Consider the following 23,162-nt stretch of genomic DNA (forward strand, 5'->3'; position numbering starts at 1 on the left):
ATTCAGAACTCCAAGGAGTTTTTGTTTATATGTATATACAGTGATACTGACCACATAAGGATTAAAACAGATGTTTAAAATATCTACTTAGAACTTTATTTTAAAATAACACTGTAATCATCTGCTTAAAAAAAGAACCTATTTTAGTAAAAAAATAATAAAAAGCCAATATCTTCTAAAACAATAATTGCATTGCTTTCCATTTTTGTAAATTTCTTTGATGTGAGGTTTCTGGTTTCTTGTATCTGCTTCTGTACTGATCATGATTCAATATTTCACACTATGCAGCTTCTGGATAACTCCCTCTACATTCATAAAAGGAAAAACATATTATTATTATTGAGAAAGTGGTTTTGATCTCATCGGGTTCCTGAAATGGCACCACACTGTAAGATCTGCTGTCCTAAGGAAAATAAAATAAAATCCCCACATAACGTGGGGAAGGAGAAAAGAAACTACAAGAATGATAAATCTAACAATGGAGTCAAAAGGGAATTTATTTGCTGGGGATACTACTAGTAATGTTAATCAAAATCTGGTGACTCAATCATTATGGAAAATCTGTTACTAATCACCTCCATCACCTAAGGTATATCAAATAAATACTGCAGAGACTTTTAAAGTGAGGGATTTAAACTATATCCTCAAACTCCCTCTGCAACATGAATATTCTATCATTTTGCAAAATCAAGATATTCTTGGGGTTTCTTCCCACTGCCATCCTGAAGATTTTGCATAGAAGTGAAGGATAAATAAAGGAACAGGAATGTGTTTTGGAACATAATTGCCCTGCTCACACTTGAAATGCTGTTACTGAGAAAGTTTCTAAGATGAGCACTGCTCCTTAGGGAGCACAGACCTTTAACAGAAGAGGGGTGAGCATAGTTTGAATTAATTATTGGTCCCCAGAATGAAAGAATTTAAGCCAGTTAACAACCAGAAGTAGTTACTAAGCCCTTTAACCTGAAAGGATGCTAACATAGCAGAGATTTCTCTGGCAGGTACAATAAAGTAATGGTGCCTGGGATCAACCTGAGTATAATTTGAAGGTTCTGTGCTCATGGTCTCTTTTGATACATGTTTAAACACAGCTTGTACTCTGTTATAAACTGTACTTGACACAGTTGCTGGTTTACCTGAAAATTTTATTCCTTTCAGATACAGTTTTGTAACCATTTAGTGTCCTCAGTCAGTTCAGTTCAGTTCAGTTCAGTCGCTCAGTCGTGTCCGACTCTCCGCGACCCCATGAATCACAGCACGCCAGGCCTCCCTGTCCATCACCAACGCCCGGAGTTCACTCAAACTCATGTCCACAGAGTCGGTGATGCCATCCAGCCATCTCATTCTTCGTCGTCCCCTTCTCCTCCCGCCCCCAACCTTTCCCAGCATCAGAGTCTTTTCCAGTGAGTCAACTGGTCGCATGAGGTGGCCAAAGTATTGCAGTTTCAGCTTTAGCATCAGTCCCTCCAATGAACACCCAGGACTGATCTCCTTTAGAATGGACTGGTTGGATCTCCTTGCAGTATAAGGGACTCTCAAGAGTCTTCTCCAACACCACAGTTCAAAAGCATCGATTCTTCGGCGATCAGCTTTCTTCACAGTCCAACTCTCACATCCATACATGACCACTGGAAAAACCATAGCCTTGACTAGACGGACCTTGGTTGGCAAAGTAATGTCTCTGTTTTTTAATATACTATCAAGGTTGGTCATAACTTTCCTTCCAAGGAGCAGGCGTCTTTTAATTTCATGGCTGCAATCAGCATCTGCAGTGATTTTGGAGCCCAAAAAAATAAAATCTGACACTGTTTCCACTGTTTTTCCATCTATTTCCCATGAAGTGATGGGACCAGATGCCATGATCTTTGTTTTCTGAATGTTGAGCTTCAAGCCAACCTTTTCACTCTCTACTTACCACTTATTCCCATTTTGGGCTCTGTCCAATCAATTCATCTTGATGCTTTGTAATTATAAATGACAATGTAAGTGTATTTCTAATATCTGTTTATAAAGTAAGCACCATATTTCAAGTGATAATGGTACATTTGTATGTGTTTTTTTTTTTTTTAATTTCTGTGGGTGTCCTTTTCCTAATTGTTTTATTTTTAAAATATCAAGGATTCTTTAGCTAGTCTGTCACATCACCGTTTTTTTTTCCAAAAAATAAAGTCTCAAGAATTTGGAATGACTCTAAGTACCATCATGTATTATATAATCAAGTATAATCCTGCATTTAGTTGTCTTGAAAAATATAATCCAGTGAAAAAATATCCTTCTAAACCATATGTCTGTCAATTGTTCTTCCAATAAAAATGGCAACATTGTTTATAAGAAACAATTGAATATAAACTTATTCTGTTAATAAACATAAAAAAACACAAAATAAGAAACAATGGAAAAGCAGAAAATAGCAAAAAGATAAATAAAAAATGAATTGTGCTAAATGTGTAGGCTAACTAATTTCAATAGTATCAAAAACTTTGCTAATTAAATTTACTTTGTAATTATAGTATGATGCATGTAAGATAAATCATCATGCTTTATACCTTAAGCTTATACACTGCTCTATCTTAATTATATTTTTTTAAAATGAAAGGAAAACAAGAAAAGCTCTACATGTCTGGTTCTCCATATTTTCAGTTTGTTTTATGACCCTAGTTGAGTCAAACTTTCTTCAATTTGTCAAATATTTACACAAATTTACTAAATATATTCATAATTGTTCCCCCTTTGACTTTTTTGGCTATTGTGAATGAGGATTTTCCTTCATAATTTGTAAGTAATTATTATGGACATATAGGGAAGATATTTATTTAGAGAAAAATGAATTATTTTTATTTAGTTATGTCAGTAAACTATCAATTCTAATTTTTCATGCTTGTTTTAGTGCTTCAACATAAGCTATTATATAAATAAAAAGTAAGAAGTATTTTCCTAACCATAGCTACTTTTGCTGCTCTAATGGGTTATTTTTCTACTTAGCACCTCCAAAACTATGCTAAATAAGAAGGGATTTATAGGAAATGTTTCATTAGAGGCTAATTTTACTTTTTCTCTCCAAAATTTATTTTCTAGAAATTCAAGAAGTATAGATATTCAGCGAAAAATATAAAACTCCACAGAAGGTAATAAAAGAATTAAATTCTCACTCCTTTCATTCCCCAGTCATTGACTTCTCTTTCATAAATAGTCACCATTAATCTTTTTATTGTCTTTTAGAATATTTTTATCAGTTTTTTTTTCCACTTCTTCAAATAGGGAAAAAACTATTCAAATTTAGTCTACTTCACTCTGATTGCTTTCTAACACTCCATGAATGTTCTGCTGCTGCTGCTGCTAAGTCACTTCAGTCGTGTCCAACTCTGTGTGACCCCATAGACGGCAGCCCACCAGGGTCCCCCGTCCCTGGGATTCTCCAGGCAAGAACACTGGAGTGGGTTGCCATTTCCTTCTCCAATGTGTGAAAGTGAAAAGTGAAAGTGAAGTCGCTCAGTCGTGCCCGACCCTTAGCGATCCCATGGACTGCAGCCTACCAGGCCCCTCCATCCATGGGATTTTCTAGGCAATAGTACTGGAGTGGCTTGCCATTGCCTTCTCCACCATGAATGTTCTAGAGGCAGCCAAATGTGGTGTTACCCAGAGGAGCTCTGAACCCAGGCCACAGATTCAAGTCATTTTCTCAATACCCTGTCCAGAGATGATATCTCATATGTAGTATTCCTCCCCACCTTAGTTTGCTGCTGCTGCTGCATCACTTCAGTCGTGTCCGACTCTGTGTGACCCCATAGACAGAAGCCCACCAGGGTCCCCCGTCCCTGGGATTCTCCAGGCAAGAACACTGGAGTGGGTTGCCATTTCCTTCTCCAATGTGTGAAAGTGAAAAGTGAAAGTGAAGTTGCTCAGTCGTGTCCGACCCTTAGCGACCCCATGGACTGCAGCCTACCAGGCTCCTCCATCCATGGGATTTTCTAGGCAGGAGGACTGGAGTGGCTTGCCATTATGGACAACTAAATGAATCAGATGTGCGTGTGTGTGTTTGTGTTCAGTCATTCAGTTGTGCCTGACTCTTTGTGATCCTATGGACTGTAGCCTGCCATGTTTCTGTGGGCTTGGATTTTTCTAGGCAACAATACTGGAGTGGGTAGCCATTCCTTTCCCTGGGGGATCTTCCTGACTCAGGGATCAAACCTGTATCTCTTGTGTCTCCTGCATTGGCAGGTGGATTCATTACCACTAAAGTTACATGGGAGGCCAAAATGAATTACATGTACCTTAAATATGAGGCTAAAGTGAATTAATAGATATGTATAGAGATTGCCTGCCAGAGAGTAAGCACTCTAAGAGCTAGCTATATTTATCAATCTTCACAAATATTGTTGAAGTTGTATTTAATAAGTCTAGAACTCCATCTTATTCTCAATTAATTATTTCCACACACACATATAAATATCTTCTTTCTACTGCCAAATAGGCAGCATCTTAGATTACCTTTCCTACCTGGACTATTCACATTCTAAATCATTTTTCCAGAAATAGAGTGTGTGTACTCACTAAAGGAGGTGTGCAGGATAAACCTCTGAAGTTTCTAAAGATAATTTTAAATTTTATATTTCAGTTCAGTTCAGTTCAGTCGCTCAGTCATGTCCGACTCTTTGCGACCCCATGAATCACAGCATGCCAGGCCTCCCTGTCCATCGCCTACTCACAGAGTTCACTCAAACTCATGTCCATCGAGTTGGTGATGCCATCCAGCCATCTCATTCTCTGTCATCCCTGTCTCCTCCCGCCCTCAGTCCCTCCCAGCATCAGACTCTTTTCCAGTGAGTCAACTCGTTGCATGAGGTAGCCAAAGTATTGGAGTTTCAGCTTTAGCATCAGTCCTTCCAATGAACACCCAGGATTGATCCCCTTTAGAATGGACTGGTTGGATCTCCTTGCAGTCCAAGGGACTCTCAAGAGTCTTCTCCAGCACCACAGTTCAAAAGCATCAATTCTTTGGCAATCAGCTTTCTTCATTTACTTCATGTTTAAAAAATTGGAAAATGAAGACCTTAATATTTAACAGAGGATTGTGACCCTGCTGACCACAAGCATCAGGAGAACTCCAATTAGGGAAGGAATGCAAGGAGAAGCGTCCTGAATGGAAGTCCCTTGCCACTAAAGGGATTTAATAATGAGACTCATAGAGGAATGTATGCATGATCAAAAGAATTTACAGATTGTGTCAATTATTTTTTAAGACCATGTTCCAAAATTGAGGGATGGCTTTCAAACTTTCCCCATCACTGGGTGAAAGTGCAAACACAGTCTCCTGCTAACAGAAGAAATGCAGTTCTCTTTACCATGTTTGTTAAAATTTCAGAGGTTAGCAATTCTGTAGTGCAAGGGATAACCCTCACCAAGAGATGATGATATCTCCCCTGCCAGCAATTATCAAAGTAAATATTGACTGAAGAGGATATTGATCCTACAAGTAATAGAGAATGGAGGGGAAAAGGCCAGACTGACACTTCTACTCCTGACGTGAGTTCTACCCCAGCCTTATTATTGTTCTTGTTGTTTGGCACTAAGTCGTGTCTGACTCTTTGAGGTCCCATGAACTGCAGCAGGCCAGGCTTCTCTGTCCTCCACTATCCCCCAGAGTTTTCTGAAATTCATGTCTATTGAGTAGGTCATGCTATCTAACCATCTTATCCCCTGTTTCCCTCTTCTTGTGCCTTTAATCTTTCCCAGTATCATGGTATTTTCCAAAAATGGTCATCTGAATTAAATTGGACCATTTCTGTCCATTTTAATTCACCAAGAAAAATAAATTTTAGTTCATTTTACTTCACAAAGAAAAGGAAATGCAAAAAAGGAAAATGATTGGCCTAGGAGGATTTACAAACAGCTGATCATTATATCTACTACTGTGGCAAGACTCCCTTTGAAGAATTGGAGCAGCCCTCATAGTCAGCAAGAGTCCATAACGCGGTACTTGGGTGCAACCTCAAAAATGATCTCAGTTCATTTCCAAGACAAATCATTCAACATCACAGTAATCTAAGTCATGTCCCAACCACTGATTCTGAAAAAGATGAAGTTGACTGATTCTATGAAGACCTACAATGCCAAAAAAAGATGTTCTTTTCATTATAGGAGACTGGAATGCAAAAGTAGGAAGTCAAGAGATACCCAGAGTAATAGGCAAGTTAGACCTTGGAGTACAAAATGAAATGGGGGAAATGGTAATTGTTTTGTCAGGAGAATATGCTAGTCATAGCAAACACCCTTTTCCAACAAGCCAAGTGATTACCCTACACATGGACATCACTAGCAGGCCGATACTGAAATCAGATTGATTATGATCTTTGCAGCTGAAGAAGCTAATCTCTATCCCATGTCTCTCTTTAGTTTATTTATATCACTAAAAGTTTCTTTCACATCATCAAGAAATTGTCCAAACAAATTTTTAAATAAAATTTTGCATTATAGGTAGAAAAGAATATCAAATACATGTATGGAGTAGTGTCAACTTACTAAAAAGAAAAGCACAAAGTTAGAGTTGAGAGTCCAGCTTTATATAGGGCAAAATGAGGACTGCAGCCCAGGAGATAGTACGACCGATAGCTCTGAGAAACTGCTCCAAAGAGGCAGGGGGGAAGGTCAGCATATATGTGATTTTCATGAAGGAGGAATACATGCAATCAAGCACATATTTTTCAGAAGGTTTCTGCTAGTCACAAGAAACAGTTGTCACCATAAAGGATTTTAGTGCTTTTATATATGATGAGATATCAGAGGTATAAGAACTGGACTCATAAAATTAGCTCCTGAAAATGTCTATCTGAAGTCCTGTCCTGACAGTTTCTCCCTGAGCTCAGAGTGCTTCTTTTCTACTCTCCACCCTGAACTCCTCTCAGGTGCTATTGAAGGTCAGTAACTGCCACAGCACATTAATTAATTCTTGTAGAGGAAATGGGAAGTGCCAATTGGTAGTTGACAGTAGTACCACTGAAGTCTTATTTTCATTTAGATCTATAGCCCTTTATGGGCTATCGTTTTCAGTAATGACAGATAATAAAGTCACATAGAGAAATTAATTTAACTTAAAACCACACATAGGAGTTATTGCATCACAAAGCATCCAATCAATATTTTCAAATTACAAAATAAATGTAATCAAATTTCTCTCACTAAAATTATTGAAGAATATTATGCCAATGGGCTTCCCTGGTGCCTCAGTGGTAAAGAATTTGCCTCCTAGTGTAGGAGACAGGGGCTCAATCCCTGGGTCAGGAAGATCCCTTGGAGGAGGAAATGGCCATCCATTCCTCCTGGGAAATCTCATGGACAGAGGAGCCTTGTGGGTTACAGTCCATTGGGTTGCAAAAGAGTCCGACAGTACTTAGCAACTAAATAAACAAACAACTACAACAACAAATACCAATTATACCATTAGTCAATATACTAGATATTTTTAAAATTTTGTTTAGTTCTTGTACTCACATATTGTTCATGCTTTATAAAGTAAATAACATCACAATTAAGTCATATATAAAAATTTTGTGAATAAATACACTGATAAGAAAGATGGATGGTCACTTTTTAGAAATGGAATGATCAAAAAGTTTGAAAAGAGTGTTCTAAACATATTTACACTACCTGGAAAACTGCATTTCTATACATTAAATGATATGGATTCTCATTCCCTTTTCCTGTAGTAAAATCTAATATTTCTAAGAGCTACATCTCAAAAGGAAAACTTTAAACTCAGCACCTCCTTGGTCATTCCCTGCCAAATTGCTTTCAGAAAATGGAGTATCTAAAGAACAGATGACAGAAGAAGGAAGAGGGGGCACAAACCTTCCACCTGGCTCACACATAAACAACTGTTTCATTTTCTAGAGCTACAGAACCCTGTTTTCTGAGTCTGCAAATGGAAAATGTGATTTACAGTATCCTTGCAGTATGGTGATAGTTTTAAGAGCAGATTTCTGGGCAGCTTCTGAGAAAAAACACACATTTGTTTTGTTTTTCTCTTTTTGAACCAGGTGCCTTTATTAGACCATCATTCCAATGTTTCAAATTATGTTGATTATCAGCTTTATAGTTTAGCATTGAGAGCATTTGTGTTTTGTTTGCAGTTATTGTCATGTCTTCAATAGAATTTTAGTAATAAAAAGAGAGAATAAGCAATTGGAGGAAGATAAAGGAATAGAGCACTGGGGATGTATATTAGTGCTTTATTATTTCCTGTAAACATTTCCAGTATGTTTCTGCAAAGTTAATTGTTCAAAGATACTTTCTTGAAGAAGCTTTCCCATATGAGATAATCCTAACTGCATTAAACTAATTAAAAAGTTATCCCAAACTGATTCATCTCAGTTAAGATTCAGAACATAAATGAAAAATTTTCCATTGTAGACCTTTTTATTTTAACTTCAGAAGTCACCAGTGGTAGGGAAAACAATCACATCAGAAAAATCAAGATTTTACATAACACAATTCACCTTTTTAAAAGCTCTATCTTACCTGCTTTAAGAGTTAATAAAGATGAAATATTTATATTTCAATGAGCATTTCTCCCTTCATCCCTTTTTATCTTTAATTTGGTCCTGCAGGGTGAAAACTGCTTTGAGCTATGTTACTGATCTCTGAATTTCATAGAAGACTGATATTGCATAATCTCAATCAGAAATCTGCTCCAAATATATTTAAAAAAAGAAAAAAAGAAATATATCCCAGGAGAAAAATCCAAATATCAGACCCAAGTTAGTCTGAAGAGTAATTCAATTAAAATTTGAGTTTTTCAGACATCTGAAACAGAATGGCGTGAACAGAATATCCATCATTTTCAGGTCCATCCTTAAGCAAAATAAGAATTTTGTTTTAGGTAGCTTTTAACTTCCTCTTTTAGTGTTTTTTTTGTTTTGTTTTTTATCCAATTGTCCATTCCTTTGCAGACCCCTTTTTAATGTAGGTTTTCTCAAGGAGACACTAATTAGAACCCAGTTCCTCTTGAGAACATCAAATTAGAATTAGTTTGGCATATATTTGGAACCCAATGTCACAATGAATTACTTTATTGATGCTATAAAATTTTAATAGGAAATGGGATTAAAATTCCCAAAGATTAACAATACCCTTAAAGTTGCAGTGCTTAAAACTGCCAGATACAGAGGTACAACCTTAAATCTTCTTTGTCAAATTCTAGAATATATTGTTATGTTATTTCCCCACAAAAGTATTTTAGGAGAATATTTCAAAGTTGCAAGCTCTATTTCATTTGCCCTCAAATCATATACAGCAGCTGACAAAATGTGAAGGCTCTGAAGTCTAACTACTCAGGTGTCAATCTAACATTTGCTAGTTACATGAATTTGGGCAAATTGTATAAATTCTCTGCACCTCCATAAACCAACCAAGAAAATTATGCATAGAACACAGTATCTGTCTTGGAGAAGGAGATGGAAACCCACCTCAGTATTCTTGTCTGAAGAATTCCATGGACAAAAGAGCCTGGCAGGTTACAGTCCATTGGGTCACAAAGAGTTGGACATGACTGAGTGACTATCACTCATAGTATCTGTTCAAAAATGTACTAAGAGAATTGTAAAGTAATTTATGTAAAACATTTAACACAATACCAGCCACATAAAAAACAGTCAACAAATCATGAGCTTTAGAGATCTATTAGAGCTAAAAATAAAAAACATTTTTTACTGCTGTACCCCCAGACCTTCACCCAGCCTAGTCACTGGAACAAATGAGAAACCCAATAGCTATTTGTAGAATGAATGAATGAATGAATTAATTAATGCAATGTCTTGTCCGAATGAACTGTTTGTTGAAAACAGTAATAAAATTACATAGGATTTTGATTGACTCCTTGTCATGAATCTCTTCCAGATGCTTGAAACATATGGCTGTTCAATAAATATAATTTAATGTGCTGAAGCTTATGAAGCCATGAAGAGTTAATAGCCTTTCAGCATGGATATTCCATTATTAAATCCTGTTACTTTCTCTTTCACCAAGATGTATGTTATAAAAAATGTAATATTTTTGAAAATTTTATTGAATTTTACACATCATAATTTCATGAAATATAACTGGTATGTCTAAAGTCTGTGAATCATTTTTATGATTCTGGTTAATGGTGGTTTAAGAGGACATGCATTTTAGCCTCACCTGAGTGTAATGTATACAAATATAGTGTCTTGGCAAGTCAGATAATAATGTTAAGTGGTATTAAAGATTGTATGTTTCATAAACCTCTCTTTGTTTAATTTTTACTTTTATTAGGCTCCCCTTGTGGCTCAGATGGTAATGAATCTGCTTGCAGTTCAGGAGACCTTCTTTGATCCCTGGGTTGGGGAGATCCCAGTTCATCCCAAATAGATTTTGCATAGTATTTACTTTTATTACTCAAAATTTATTTGGGATGAACTGGATGCATGCCAGCCTGTCACTAAGAATAAACTCATTTTCTCCAAGCTTATGACATAATTTTTTAATTACATACAAAAATGACTTCATTTGGTAGCTGGCCTAACTATCTAAGGAACTCCAAATAGATGACAATAATAATATTAACATTTTGACAAGCAAAAGTTATCAACTTAAATGATACAACTCTAAAACAGCTTAAATCATAAGCCTAGTTAGATGAACTACTAGTATCTACTTACTTTTGGTAGGAAATTGCATGATTTGAGTACCCTTGGTGAGCAATTGAGAATATCTGCTGTTAGGAAAAAAAAAAACAACAACCCACAACTCTAGACTATAATTAGCAGGGGTAAATCTTACAACATAAATTTTTGTGCTCCTAATCATCTATAATTATTTCTGAAGATGACGCTGTCCACAGATGTTGCTTGGATTTAATTCTACACTGAATCATATTGGTCAGTCATTTCTTACTGATAAGCCTCCTGAATTTGTACAAGAGTAAGCCTGCCTCTTCTTGCTTTCTATTTGCCACTGTTTTATGACTATTCTGTTAATCAGAAGCCCTTGCATAGTTGCACTCTAGATTTTGACAAAGAACATAATCTGCAATTTCAGCCACCCACATCTTGGAAAACTTCAGGAAAGACAGACAGTGTTAAAGAAGGTTGCTCAAAATAAAGGATGTACATTCTTTTACCTATATATTTCAAATTTTACCTTTAGGGAGAGTCAGGCTAAGGATGTTGCAAATCTGCTCTAAGATATCTGACCTGTTGTTATTAAGTTGCTTTTTCAGTTTATGTTTAAGAGTGAGGAATATTATAAAGAACAACTTTGCTATGGCTCATTATGCTGTTAGCATATCAAGTTTCTGGGACAAAGAGAAATTTAAAAATTAAATAATGTATTTCATTATATACTTTATATAAGATATAAATATTTAAAATTATATATATATATATATATTCACTCAGTCATGTTTGACTCTTTGTGACACCATGGAATGCAGCACACCAGGCTCCACTATGGCCCAGAGTTTTCTCAAATTCATGTCCATTGAGTTGGTGATATTATCTAACCATCTCATTTTCTGCTGCCCACTTCTCTTGCCTTCAATCTTTCCCAGCATCAAGGTCTTTTACCTACTAATTACTTAAAAAAAAACCCAAATATCTAAACCAGCAGTTGACTTGCTTTTGACACACAACTGATATATCCCTAAGTCTTAAAACCAGGATGTCTAAAATTAATCATGATTTTTCCCCTCCAAATCTGTTTATCCTTCTAGGTTCTCTAAGTAAAATGTCCTAAGCCCCAAACTAGACAATCATTCTAAACCAGCAGTCACTTCGTTGCCCATATTCAACTAACTACCTATTTCTGACACCTGCATTTTCTAAACATTTCCTAAGTCTACCATCTCTACATTCAACTCAACTGCTACAGCTCAAGGCAGAAGCATTTCTCTCTACCATTATGATAACATCCTCTAAACAGTCTCCTGATCTCCACTAAAGCTTCTTCTCAATCCATTCTACAGTCTGAAAAATAATGTGATTTCTTCATGTAAAATGAATGAAGGGCTTATGCTGGATGACAACATGAGCAGGCCAATGAACCCAAGCCACTAGTAGAATGCACTGAGCAACAGAGAATGATAAAAGAGAATGCTGAAGAGTTTGGACCAGATCAAATAATGCAGGGCTTTATAGTGAAGGACTTAAGTATTTATACTCAGAAAGGATTGTGTTAACAAATTTTAACTAAGTAAACAACATGACTATTTCTAAATTATATTCAGCTAACAGTGGAGTCTACTTTGTAGCAATAACCTACAAAGAAAGGTATGAAGCTGTATATTAGAAGAAAATTAAAAAAAAAAAAAAACAACTAGGCACTCTTATCCTTTTAAACTAAATATTCATTGGAAGAACTAATGCTGCAGCTGAAACTACAATATATTGGCCACCTGATGCAAAGAAGTGACTCATTGGAAAAGCCCCTGATTCTGGGAAAGATTGAAGGCAGGAGAAGGGGACAACGGAAGATGAAATGGTTGGATGGCATCACTGACCCAATGGACATGAGTCTGAGTAAGGTCCAGGAGTTGGTGATGGACAGGGAAGCCTGGCGTGCTGCAGTCCATGGGGTCACAAAGAGTCGGACTCAACTGAGCAACTGACTGATACTTTTAAAAATAATGAATCAAAACACATATATTAAGATGCTGTTCAAAAATAACTTTCTGTCAAAAAAGTGATGACCATAAAATTATGAAAATATTTGTGTAGATAGATAGAGGCCATGTAGATTGCTATTTCATTAAATAAATGAAGAGTGTATGGTATCTCATATTATGGTGGTGATGGCTAAGACAGAGTCAAATGGGATATTCTTAAAGAGTCACTTCCTTATTATGATCTAAGTTAAAATCGATTGTGTTGCTGTTCAGCTACTAAGTCATGTCCGACTCTTTGCAACCTCATTGACTGTAGCACGCAACCATTCCCTGTCATTCAATATCTCCCAGAGTTTGCTCAAACTCCTATCTCTTGAGTCGGTGATACCATCCAACCATCTCATCTTCTGTCACCCCATTTTCCTCCTGCCCTCAATCTTTCTCAGCATCAGAGTCTTTTCCAATGAGTTGGCTCTTTGCATCAGAGATTATTGGAGCTTCAGCTTCAGAAGTAGTCCTTTCAATGAATATTCAGGGTTGATTTCATTTAGGATTCACTAGTTTTCTCTCCTAGATGTCCAAGGGACTCTCAAGAGTTTTCGTCAGCAGCACAATTTGAAAGCATCAATTCTTGGTGTTCAGCCTTCTTTATGGTCCAACTCTCACATCCCTACATGACTGCTGGAAAAATCATAGCTTTAATTATATGTACCTTTGTCAGCAAAGTGATGTCTGTACATTTTACTATGCTGTCTAGGTTTGTCATAGATTTTCCTCCAAAGATTAAGTGTCTTTTAATTTTGTAGCTGCAGTCACTATTTGCAGTGATTTTGAAGCCCAAGAAAATAAAATCTGTTACTGTTTCCACTTTTTCCCCATCTATTTACCATGAAGTGATAGGACCTGATGCTAGGAAGGATTGAGGGCGGGAGGAGACGGGGATGACAGAGAATGAGATGGCTGGATGGCATCACTGACTCGATGGACATGAATTTGAGTGAACTCTGGGAGTTGGTGATGGACAGGGAGGCCTGGCGTGCTGTGATTCATGGGGTTGCAAAGAGTCAGACATGACTGAGCGACTGAACTGAACTGAACTGAACTGATAGGACCAGATGCCATGATCTTAGTTTTTAAATGTTCAGTTTGAGCCAACTTTTTAACTCTTTTTTCACTCTCATCAAGAGACTCTTTAGTTCCTCTTCACTTTCTTTCATTAGAGTGTTATTGTCTGCATATCTGAGGTTCTTGGTATTTCTCATAGCAATCTTGATTCCAGCTTGTGAGTCATCCAGTCTGGCATTTCTCATGATGTACTCTGCATAGAAGTTAAATAAGCAGGGTGACAATATACAGCTTGACATACTATTTACCCAATTTTGAATGAGTCAGTTGTTCCATGTCCAATTCTAACTGCTGCTTCTTGCCCCATGTACAAGTTCCTCCAGAGGCAGGTAAGGTGGTCTGACCTCCCCATCTCTTTCAGAATTTTCCACAGTTTGTTGTTATCCACACAGTCAAAGCTTTGACATAGTCAGTGAAGCAGAAGTAGATATTTTTCTGGAATTTTCTTGCTTTTTCTGTGATCCAGCAGATGTTGGAAATTTGATTTATGGTTTCTCTGCCTTTTTTAAATTCAGCTTTCTCTTCTGGAATTTCTCAGTTCATGTAATGCTGAAGCCTAGCTTGAAGGATTTTCAGTATTACCTTGCTAGCATGTGACATGAGCACAGCTCTGTAGTAGTTTTAACACTATTTGGCATTGCCTTTCTTTGGGATTGGAATGAAAATTGACCTTTTCCTGTTCTGTAGCCACTGCTGAGTTTTGGAAATTTGCTGGCATATTGAGTGCAGTATATAAATGGCATTATTTTTAAGATTTTAAATAGCTCAGCTGGAATTCCATCACCTCCAATCTTTCATACTAATACTTCCTAAGGCCCATTTTACTTTATGCTCCAGGATGTTTGGCTCCAGGTGAGTGACCATACCATCATGGTTATCTGGGTCTTTAATAAATTTTTTATACTTTTTTTGTATATTCTTGCCAGCTTTTCTTAATGTCTTCTTCTGTTTTGTCCTTGCCATTTCTTTCATTTATTGTGCCTATCTCTGCATCCAATGTTCCCTTGGTATCTCCAATTTTCTCGAATATATCTCTCATCTTTTGCATTTGTGGGGAGAGAGTAAATTAGCCAAGATGGCATGATCAGGCTCTATTGCCACATGTTTTATAAATAATGATCATGTAACAGCTGAGATCATTTACAGCACTGCACATGTGTGTCACGAGGTACTCACTTGGTCATGAGCTACTTTGTGCTGTACATATATATGAGCTTCACCCATAAAGTGAGGGGAATTACTGCTGTGTCATGGCTGTGTCTGTTGGGTCAGCCATGAGAGGAGAGAATATAGTGTGAATACTGCTACAGCTATTTCATCAGCCAGGAGAAAATATTGTCATGGCTACTGTATCATCCAGGAGAGAGGTTGTGTGTAGTTATTTTTTGTTATGTCTGCTCCTCCAGCTGTTGTGCCAGCCAGAAGAGAATAGATGTGTCTGCAGTTCTTAAGGCTCCTGGAGTCTTCTTTCGGCCTCTTAGCTTAGCTTGCACCTTGCCTACCTTGGATTCAGCAAATAGTGTGGACAGTGAGATACAGCAAAACAACTGGCGTCAAAAACAGGATCAGCAATACACTATTCTATTGTTTACCTCTGTTTCTTTTCATTGTTCACTTAAGAAGGCTTTCTTATCTCTCCTTGCTATTCTCTGGAACTCTGCATTCAATTGAGTATATCTTTCCCTTTCTCCTTTGCCTTTTGCTTCTCTTCTTTTCTCAGGTATTTGTAAAGCCTCCTCAGACAATCTTTTTTCCTTCTTGCATTTCTTTTGCTTTGGGGTGGTTTTGATCACCACCTCCTGGATAACGTTATAAACATCTGTCCATAGTTCTTCAGGCTTGAACCAGATCTAACCCCTTGAATCTATTTGTCACCTCCTCTGTATAATCATAAGCGGTTTGATTTAGGTCATACCTGAACAACCTACTGTTTTTCTTTACCAGTTTCATTTTAAGCATGAATTTTCCAATAAAGAGCTGATGATCTGAGCCACAGTCAGCTTCAGGTCTTGTTTTTGATGAATGTACAGAGCTTCTCCATTTTCGCCTGCAAAGAATACAGTCAATCTGATTTCAGTATTGACCGTCTGGTGATATACATGTGGTTTAAAATAGATTACAAAAGCACTGAAATGTTTTCTAGTGATGGCAAACACCACTTTGATACCCAGAGTTCAGGAAGGCTAAGGTTTAATGATTTTGTGCCTTTTAGATTATGTTTATCATAATGTTTTGGGAATCAGAAAATATAAGAAATTGAGAATAAAACTTGAATAGCTTATAAAATTAACAGTAACCTCATAAAAGAATTAGAAAAGTCACCTGGGTCTTCAGACTTGTAACAATGAAGAAAGATGGCTAAGAGTCAATCTAGCTAAGCTCTAAGTAGAATTTAAGAGTTTTATAGTAGTAAACAGCCTTATTCGTTCCACAGTCAAGTTTGGGACTTATGTTTCTTGATGATTTTCTTGGATATTTACTAGCCATTTGTTGTTGCAAATGTTCTAATGTGTCAAATTGTATAGAAATATTCATGATATTACTCCTTTCTTTAAAATTCCTCTAAAATTTTTCCCATTTGACATAATACACTTGTGTTTCTAAAAACTCCAAAAAGTAAAGAGATTTGTTTTGTGAAACAAAATAACAATTCTTATTTCTTCTAAATCTACCTTAATTATTTTATGTTGCTTTGCAATTTTTTATGTTTTAATAAATGCACAATAGATGATTGGAACCCAGAACAGGAAATCTGTTAATATTTTGAATGATATATAAAAAGATATTTTATCAAAATAAATTTATGCTCTATTAAGTGTAGAAAAAAATCCTATAAAATACTGTTGCAGAAACCAGTAATTGAGAAACTAAGCACCACACTCAAAGAGTTGGAGAACTCAGGTTTATTATGCTGGCGGTCCCAAAGGAGTTAACACTCCAAGCTCTGAACCCTGAACAAACGGGTTACAGAGTTTTTATAGACCGACTATGGTGGGCAACACTAGCTGTTAATAGGCTGGTTTAAACTAAGGGGTTTTGCGAGTGAGGGAACAGCAGTCAAGACAGGGAGGGGGTTGCCTGACCTTTACAGGGACAGGCATGATTAAGCAGGATTGCAGGGGCTGGGCAATTGCAAAGAGCAGGACAAAGGTGAGTGAGATAAACTCCAGTTGCTAGTACCGTAAGTCCCCACTTTCTGAAACTACGTGATCTACGTGATCCAGACTTTGCAAGGAGCAAGCTGAGTTACAGAGGCAGAATGAACAGGAGGTTATGTAAAATTTTAATTTTTCCTCTTCTATGCAAGCTCTTAACACCTTAGAATGTTCATAGGAAAAGATAATCCACAGAAAAACCACGTTATTTTAAAGGACTTTCATATTTACAACCATAAATTTATCAATATTTTACTTTTATTTAAATTTTTATATATTATCCTTTTTTAGTCAAACCTGATGAGTTAAATAAGCAAGGTTTTTAAAAAAGATTACTTTGTTTATAATTATCATCACATTTATGGAAATACATCTAAGACATCAATTCTATAAACTTAGCCCTTGCCTATTATTTTGATGAACTGAAAACTGCCTTTTAAATAAGTTAAAAACTGAAATTTTATTTCATATCATCTTGTATTCATTATTCTCATTGTAAAAATGGTACACTTTGAAAAAGCATATTTAAATATAATTCTCCTTAATTGTTTTCAAAACCATACTTACAATTTATGATAAGACCTTTTCAGAATGCCAGTTAATATTTTTAAAGTTTTTGAGTAACATATTTATAGCTTTTGCAGAAGTACAAAATTCAAATATTAAGTATATTTCAAATTTCAGCTCTTTATGAAAATCAATATGAGTGCAGAGATAAACGACATTTCTGTAGCACGCTAGAGGTTTGTCAGTGAACCTTTTCAAACTATTCACATTATTTTCTGATGGCAGAGACAGCTCAAAAGAAGTGTGATATGGTCTATGAATACCATCAAACCTCCTTGCTGTCTTACATTCAGCAATCGAAGGTAGATTTGCTTTTTATGACAAGATGAATATATTCCAAATGCAGCTGCTATGAAAGTAGCTGACATTATGAATAAGAAATGGGAAGAAGGGCATTTCCATTGAAACTAATTTTAGGGAACCAGACAGGCATCAGTTTTACTCAGAAGAGTGAAGGATTATCTGAAAATGCTGATACAGATTGTGTTAAAACTACCAGTGTCCCTTTATTAGCCACAGCTTTCTAGGCATGCTAGATTAACTTTAAAATTTTGTTCACAGAATCTTGGGAAATTTCTTGATCTCATGATGCCTGATAAGTGTATGACAGCACGTAAAACAATGCTCCACTGGATATACTGTATGTTGCTGCTGCTGCTGCTAAGTCACTTCAGTCGTGTCTGACTCTGTGCGACCCCATAGACGGCAGCCCATCAGGCTCCCCCGTCCCTGGTATTCTCCAGGCAAGAACACTGGAGTGGGTTGCCATTTCCTTGTCCAGTGAATGAAAGTGAAAAGTGAAAGTGAAGTTGCTCAGTTGTGTCCGACTCTTCACGACCCCATGGACTGTAGCCAAACAGGCTCCTCCATCCATGGGATTTTCCAGGCAAGAGTACTGGAGTGGATTGCCATTGCCTTCTCCAGGATATACTGTATAGTAGAATGGTAAAGAGAGACAGTGAACTTGAAGATAGATTAACACAAATTATCCTACTTGAAAAAAGAGATTCAAAAACATTTGAAAAATTTGAGAAAAGGTTCAGGGATCCTTATGAGGTAGTATGAAAAGACTGACAATATAAATATTTGTCAACTGTGTTAGTAACATATATTACACATATACATACATACATACTATATACATATATATATTTATAAAGTATAATTGATAGTAAGTCCTAGAAGAAGATAAATTTCCCTGATAGCTCAGTTGGTAAAGAATCCACCTGCAATACAGGAGACTCTGATTCGATTCCTGAGAAGAGAGACAATAGGCCAAATAAAATATTGTATTTAAAGAATATGAGGCAAAATGCCCCCAAATTTAGTGAAATATTTAAATTTAAATAACAATAACAAAAGAACTTTGCATTCCCTAGATAAGCTACACTTGGCCATGATATTGTTTGCTTTGAAATTCTGATAATTTAAAATATAGATATCTGTGTTTATGACAGATATTTAGTTTATTTTTATTTTCCTGTAAAGTCTTTAGTGTGATTATCAGAGAAATTCTGACCTTGTTAAGTATAGTTGAAAATTGTCCCCTTCTTATATGTGTTCATAGTTTTTGTAGAATAAACATTGCTTCCCCTATAAATATTTTTAAGATTAGGCAGAGTTTTCCATCAAATCCAGGACTTTATTTGTTGACATGAATTTAAGTGTAAACTCAGTTTCTTTAATATATAGTACTTATGGATCTATTTTTAATGTGAAATATGATACTCTGTCTTTTGAGAATTTTCTATTTTATAAAAATTATCAAATTTACAGATGCAGAGTTGTTTTTAGTATTCATTAATTCTGTTTACTCTTTCTATGGTAGTGATAGACTCAATTTTATTTTTAATATTTATGATCTGTGCCTTTTTTTTTCTTGGTTAATATGGTGAGAAGTTTATCAATTTCATTAATTATTTTTCAAAGAAGCAGCTTTGGTTAATTAATATTTTGTATTGTGCTTTTAATTTTCAGTTTCTGCTCTTATATTTGCTATTCCCTTCCTTATTCTTGCCTTGAGTTTAACTTGCTCCTCTTTTTCCAGGTTCTTAATGTGGGACCTTAGATCAATGAATTGAGACCTGCATGTCTTTGTAATATAAGCTTGAAATGTTATAACTTTCAGTAATGATGAATTTACCAAATGAAGATATGTTGTGTCTTAATTTTCAACCACCTCAAAATATATTCTAATTTCTCCTGTGGTTTTATTTTTGAACCATGGTGTATTTAGAAGTGTGTTGTTTTAAGGTATTAATATTTGAGATTTTCCATAAATTTATCTGTTATCAATATTTAGTTTAATCTGTTTTAATCTGGGGAAAACACTTCATATAATTTAATTTTTTCAATTTGCTAAAAGTTTTGTTTTATGACTCAGAAAAATGTTCTGTTTGTGAATGTTCCAGGTGAACATATTTTAAAATGCATATTTGGCTGCTGTGGGTGGAGTGTTCTGTACATGTTAACTGGTAAGTTGTTAGGGTTGTTCAGGGCTTCTATATATATAATCACACTCATTTTTTATGTACTAGTTCTACTGTTATTCTATTAATTACTGAAAGGTAATGTTAAGCAGGAAGTTAGGCATGAGCAAGGAGTAGTGGCCTAGCTAAAAAAGATTCAAGCTGATCTCTAAACCCCAGCCCAGACACGCCCCAAAATGGCCCAGAAGAGCTCACAGATATGCTACAAAATAATCATAGAGATGGGTCCAACTCTTGACTGCAAGCGACCTAGATGCACAGTGGATACAAATAACTACAGGGGCTTCTCCAACTCCCACATAAGCACCCTTGATGCACGGTTGTGTCCTCAGGTGATCTTAGGCAGCAGGGAGCCAATTAAAGGTTCATAAATATTCTATACATGCATACATCTGATGATAACAGGTTGAATTATGGGAAAGACATGCACAATAGAGCTGTGGTTATGTAACTTGCAGAAAAAGTGAAAGTTGCTCAGTCATGTCCGACTCTTTGCGAGGCTATGGATTGTATAGTCCATGGAATTCTCTACTCATTGGAGTGGGTAGCCTTTCCCTTCTCTAGGGGATCTTCCCGACACAGAGATTGAACCCAGGTCTCGCGAATTGCGGAAGGATTCTTTACAGACTGAGCCACAGGGAATTCCAAGATTATTGGAGTGGGTAGGTAGCATATCCCTTCTCCAGCGGATCCTCCCTATCCAGAAATCAAACTGGGGTCTCCTGCATTACAGACTGTCAATCAAAACTCTCAGTCTATGCCCACCTGGATGAACATCTAAAAACCCTGTCTTGAAAAAAACCACATACTTCATCATTCTGGCGCCAGAGCCTCCTTTGGTTTGGTCCACCTCTCTGCTGAGGTGTTCTTTCTTCAATAAACCAGAGTCCAGTGCCTCTCTTGGCTTGCCCACCTCTCCCTTGAGCTGTTTTTCCAGTTGTTTCATCAATAACCTTGTTTTTGCATGGGTAAGACCTCAGATTCTTCTTTGTATCCTTACCAAGAACAGAGGCCCATAGGGAAGGGTCCTTTTCAATGCTCCCTATATCCACTAAGTAACTGCATATATCATGATGGATTTGTCTATTTTGCTTTGCGTTCTTTCAGTTTTACAATTTTGAAATTTTTTCTTAGTTGCTTTCACTTTTAGTGTTGTTATATATTCATTGGAAATTGATTTCTTCGTTCTTGAAAAACTATCTTCTGGACCGAGTACTTTTTGTGTTAAAATCTGTTTCTTCCCATATTAATATAAACATTCCAGCTTTTTATAAAAGTAGATTTTTCTATCATTTCAGTTTAACTCATATATATCTTTATAATTAAAGTGGATTTCTTATAAATAGCATATAGGTTGATTTTTTTCCATTTTGAAAATCTTTACCTTTTATTGGTGTGTTTAGACAGTATACCTTAATGGAGTCATTGAGGCTCTTGATTAAAATTTATCTGCTAGTTGTTTTTCTGTTAGTCGCATCAGTTTTTGTCTTTTGTATTCTTTTGGATTGATTATTTTTAATTCCTTTTTTCTCCACAGTTGGCTTAATTTTTTTCTTTTAAAAATTGTAGGGGCCCCATGTGGTCTGGGCATGCCGAGTGGAGATGACAGTGGCCTGAGTGGGAGCCAGAGTACCAGTACAGAATGGTGCTGGGGAGCCTAGTGGACCTTTGGTGGCCAAGGGCAGGGCTGGAGAAGGGTCTGGCCCAGTGGAACCATGGCAGCAAAGCTGCCAGGTCCTTCATGATGAAAGATTTGGAGACATTTCATCTCCTTTGTATAGCTGATAGTTTGGGTGGTGAAGAGATGGCTGACAGTGTCAAAACCTTTCTGCAGGGCCTTCCCAGGGAAATCAAAGACTCCATCTGGGAACTTTCTATTAATACTATCTCAGAGCTAGATGCTTGAATTCAGCAAGAGAGAGAGGAACAGTGGAAAAAGAACAAGCAGGATCCTGGCTCAGAGGAGAGCCCAGAGTATAGTAAGGAAGCAGGAGTGTGAACCATGTATTGTCAGTAGAACTTTTCAGTGCTGTACTTAGAATAGTGGCGTTGTTCTGGTTCAGTCTCCTCTTATTTTATCAAATGTTTGTTCCTGTCCTTCAATCAGTAATGGCCCAAATTACTGGTGACCCATCACAACATGGGGACGTTTGTTTGCAGTTGGAATTCTTCCTGACATCAAACTTCAGTGTTCTTTGGGTGCTCCTCCTGTTTGTGTTTAGCAAAGCTGTGAACGCTATTTTATTTCAGGATGTAGCTGAGCTGGCATTTGAGGTATCGGAGAGGAAGCCTCACCCATTCCCCAGCATCAGCTGAATAATAGTTGATATGCTCTTCATCCTTATGCTGCAGGCTCTCTTCCTCTTCCAGATAATGTTTGTGAGTCTCTTTTCCACCCATCTTGCTGGTCAGCTGGTTGGCCTCCTGTATATGTCTCTTCTCTACTCACTAAACTGCTTCGAATATCATTGGTTCAATAAAGGAACTGAAATGCACCAGCAGTTGTCAAACATAAAAGAAATGGCTTTACTACTTTGGATTCAGTTTGCCCTTGGTTTTCTCAGTGATGAAGTCCTCCTACACAGTCAATGGATACCTCTTGTCTATCCTCTTTCCTTTACTCATTATCAGCACTGGTGAAGCAAAGATCTCTGCAAAAGCATATCTTTTCAAATTGCAACTCTTCTTGGTGGTTTTCTTAAGCAACAGAGTCCTCCATAAGATGGTCTACCTGCAGTCTGCCCTCAGTAGCTCCACTGCTGCAGAGAAGTTCCCCTCACCTCACCCATCTCCTGCAAACTCAAGCTGCTGCTGGTCCCTGGAGTAATCTGCCATCCAGTGGAGATGGGTGGGATCGGAAGGACTCATGGCAGTTCTTTACCTTGTTCACCTCCCCAACCAGGGAAGGCAGGACCCACTGTGCCAAGGGCCCTGTGCACATTCCCTTCTCCCTGAAGAATGGGGATTTTTGTCTTTGGTGCAGGTAAGGCAGAATCTTCCTGCATGGCTTTTAAACACCAGTGAAAAGTGAAAGGACCACAAGTTTTTCTGCAGCTCTTTTCTAGCATCTGCCAGCCCCACATCTGGACTGATTTCAGGACTTTTCTTCCCTGTGCCATTTAACCTCTCATTTGTCTTTCCTGCCTTCAACCACCCTTGGATGAACAGACTTTTGTAATTCTAGTCATTGTATTCTGTGGACCTGTTATT

General features: G+C 36.9%; 1 pseudogene; it reads left to right on the forward strand.

Annotated features, from left to right (window-relative positions):
* The first annotated feature begins 21,756 nt into the window (after positions 1 to 21,756).
* On the forward strand, positions 21,757 to 22,654 carry LOC129540025 (etoposide-induced protein 2.4 homolog; annotated as a pseudogene).
* Positions 22,655 to 23,162: the final 508 nt, after the last annotated feature.

This window comes from Moschus berezovskii, chromosome 11 (genome assembly GCF_049115385.1).
Source record: "Moschus berezovskii isolate FMDL1 chromosome 11, NW_MosBer_1.0, whole genome shotgun sequence".
Lineage (NCBI taxonomy): Eukaryota > Metazoa > Chordata > Mammalia > Artiodactyla > Moschidae > Moschus > Moschus berezovskii.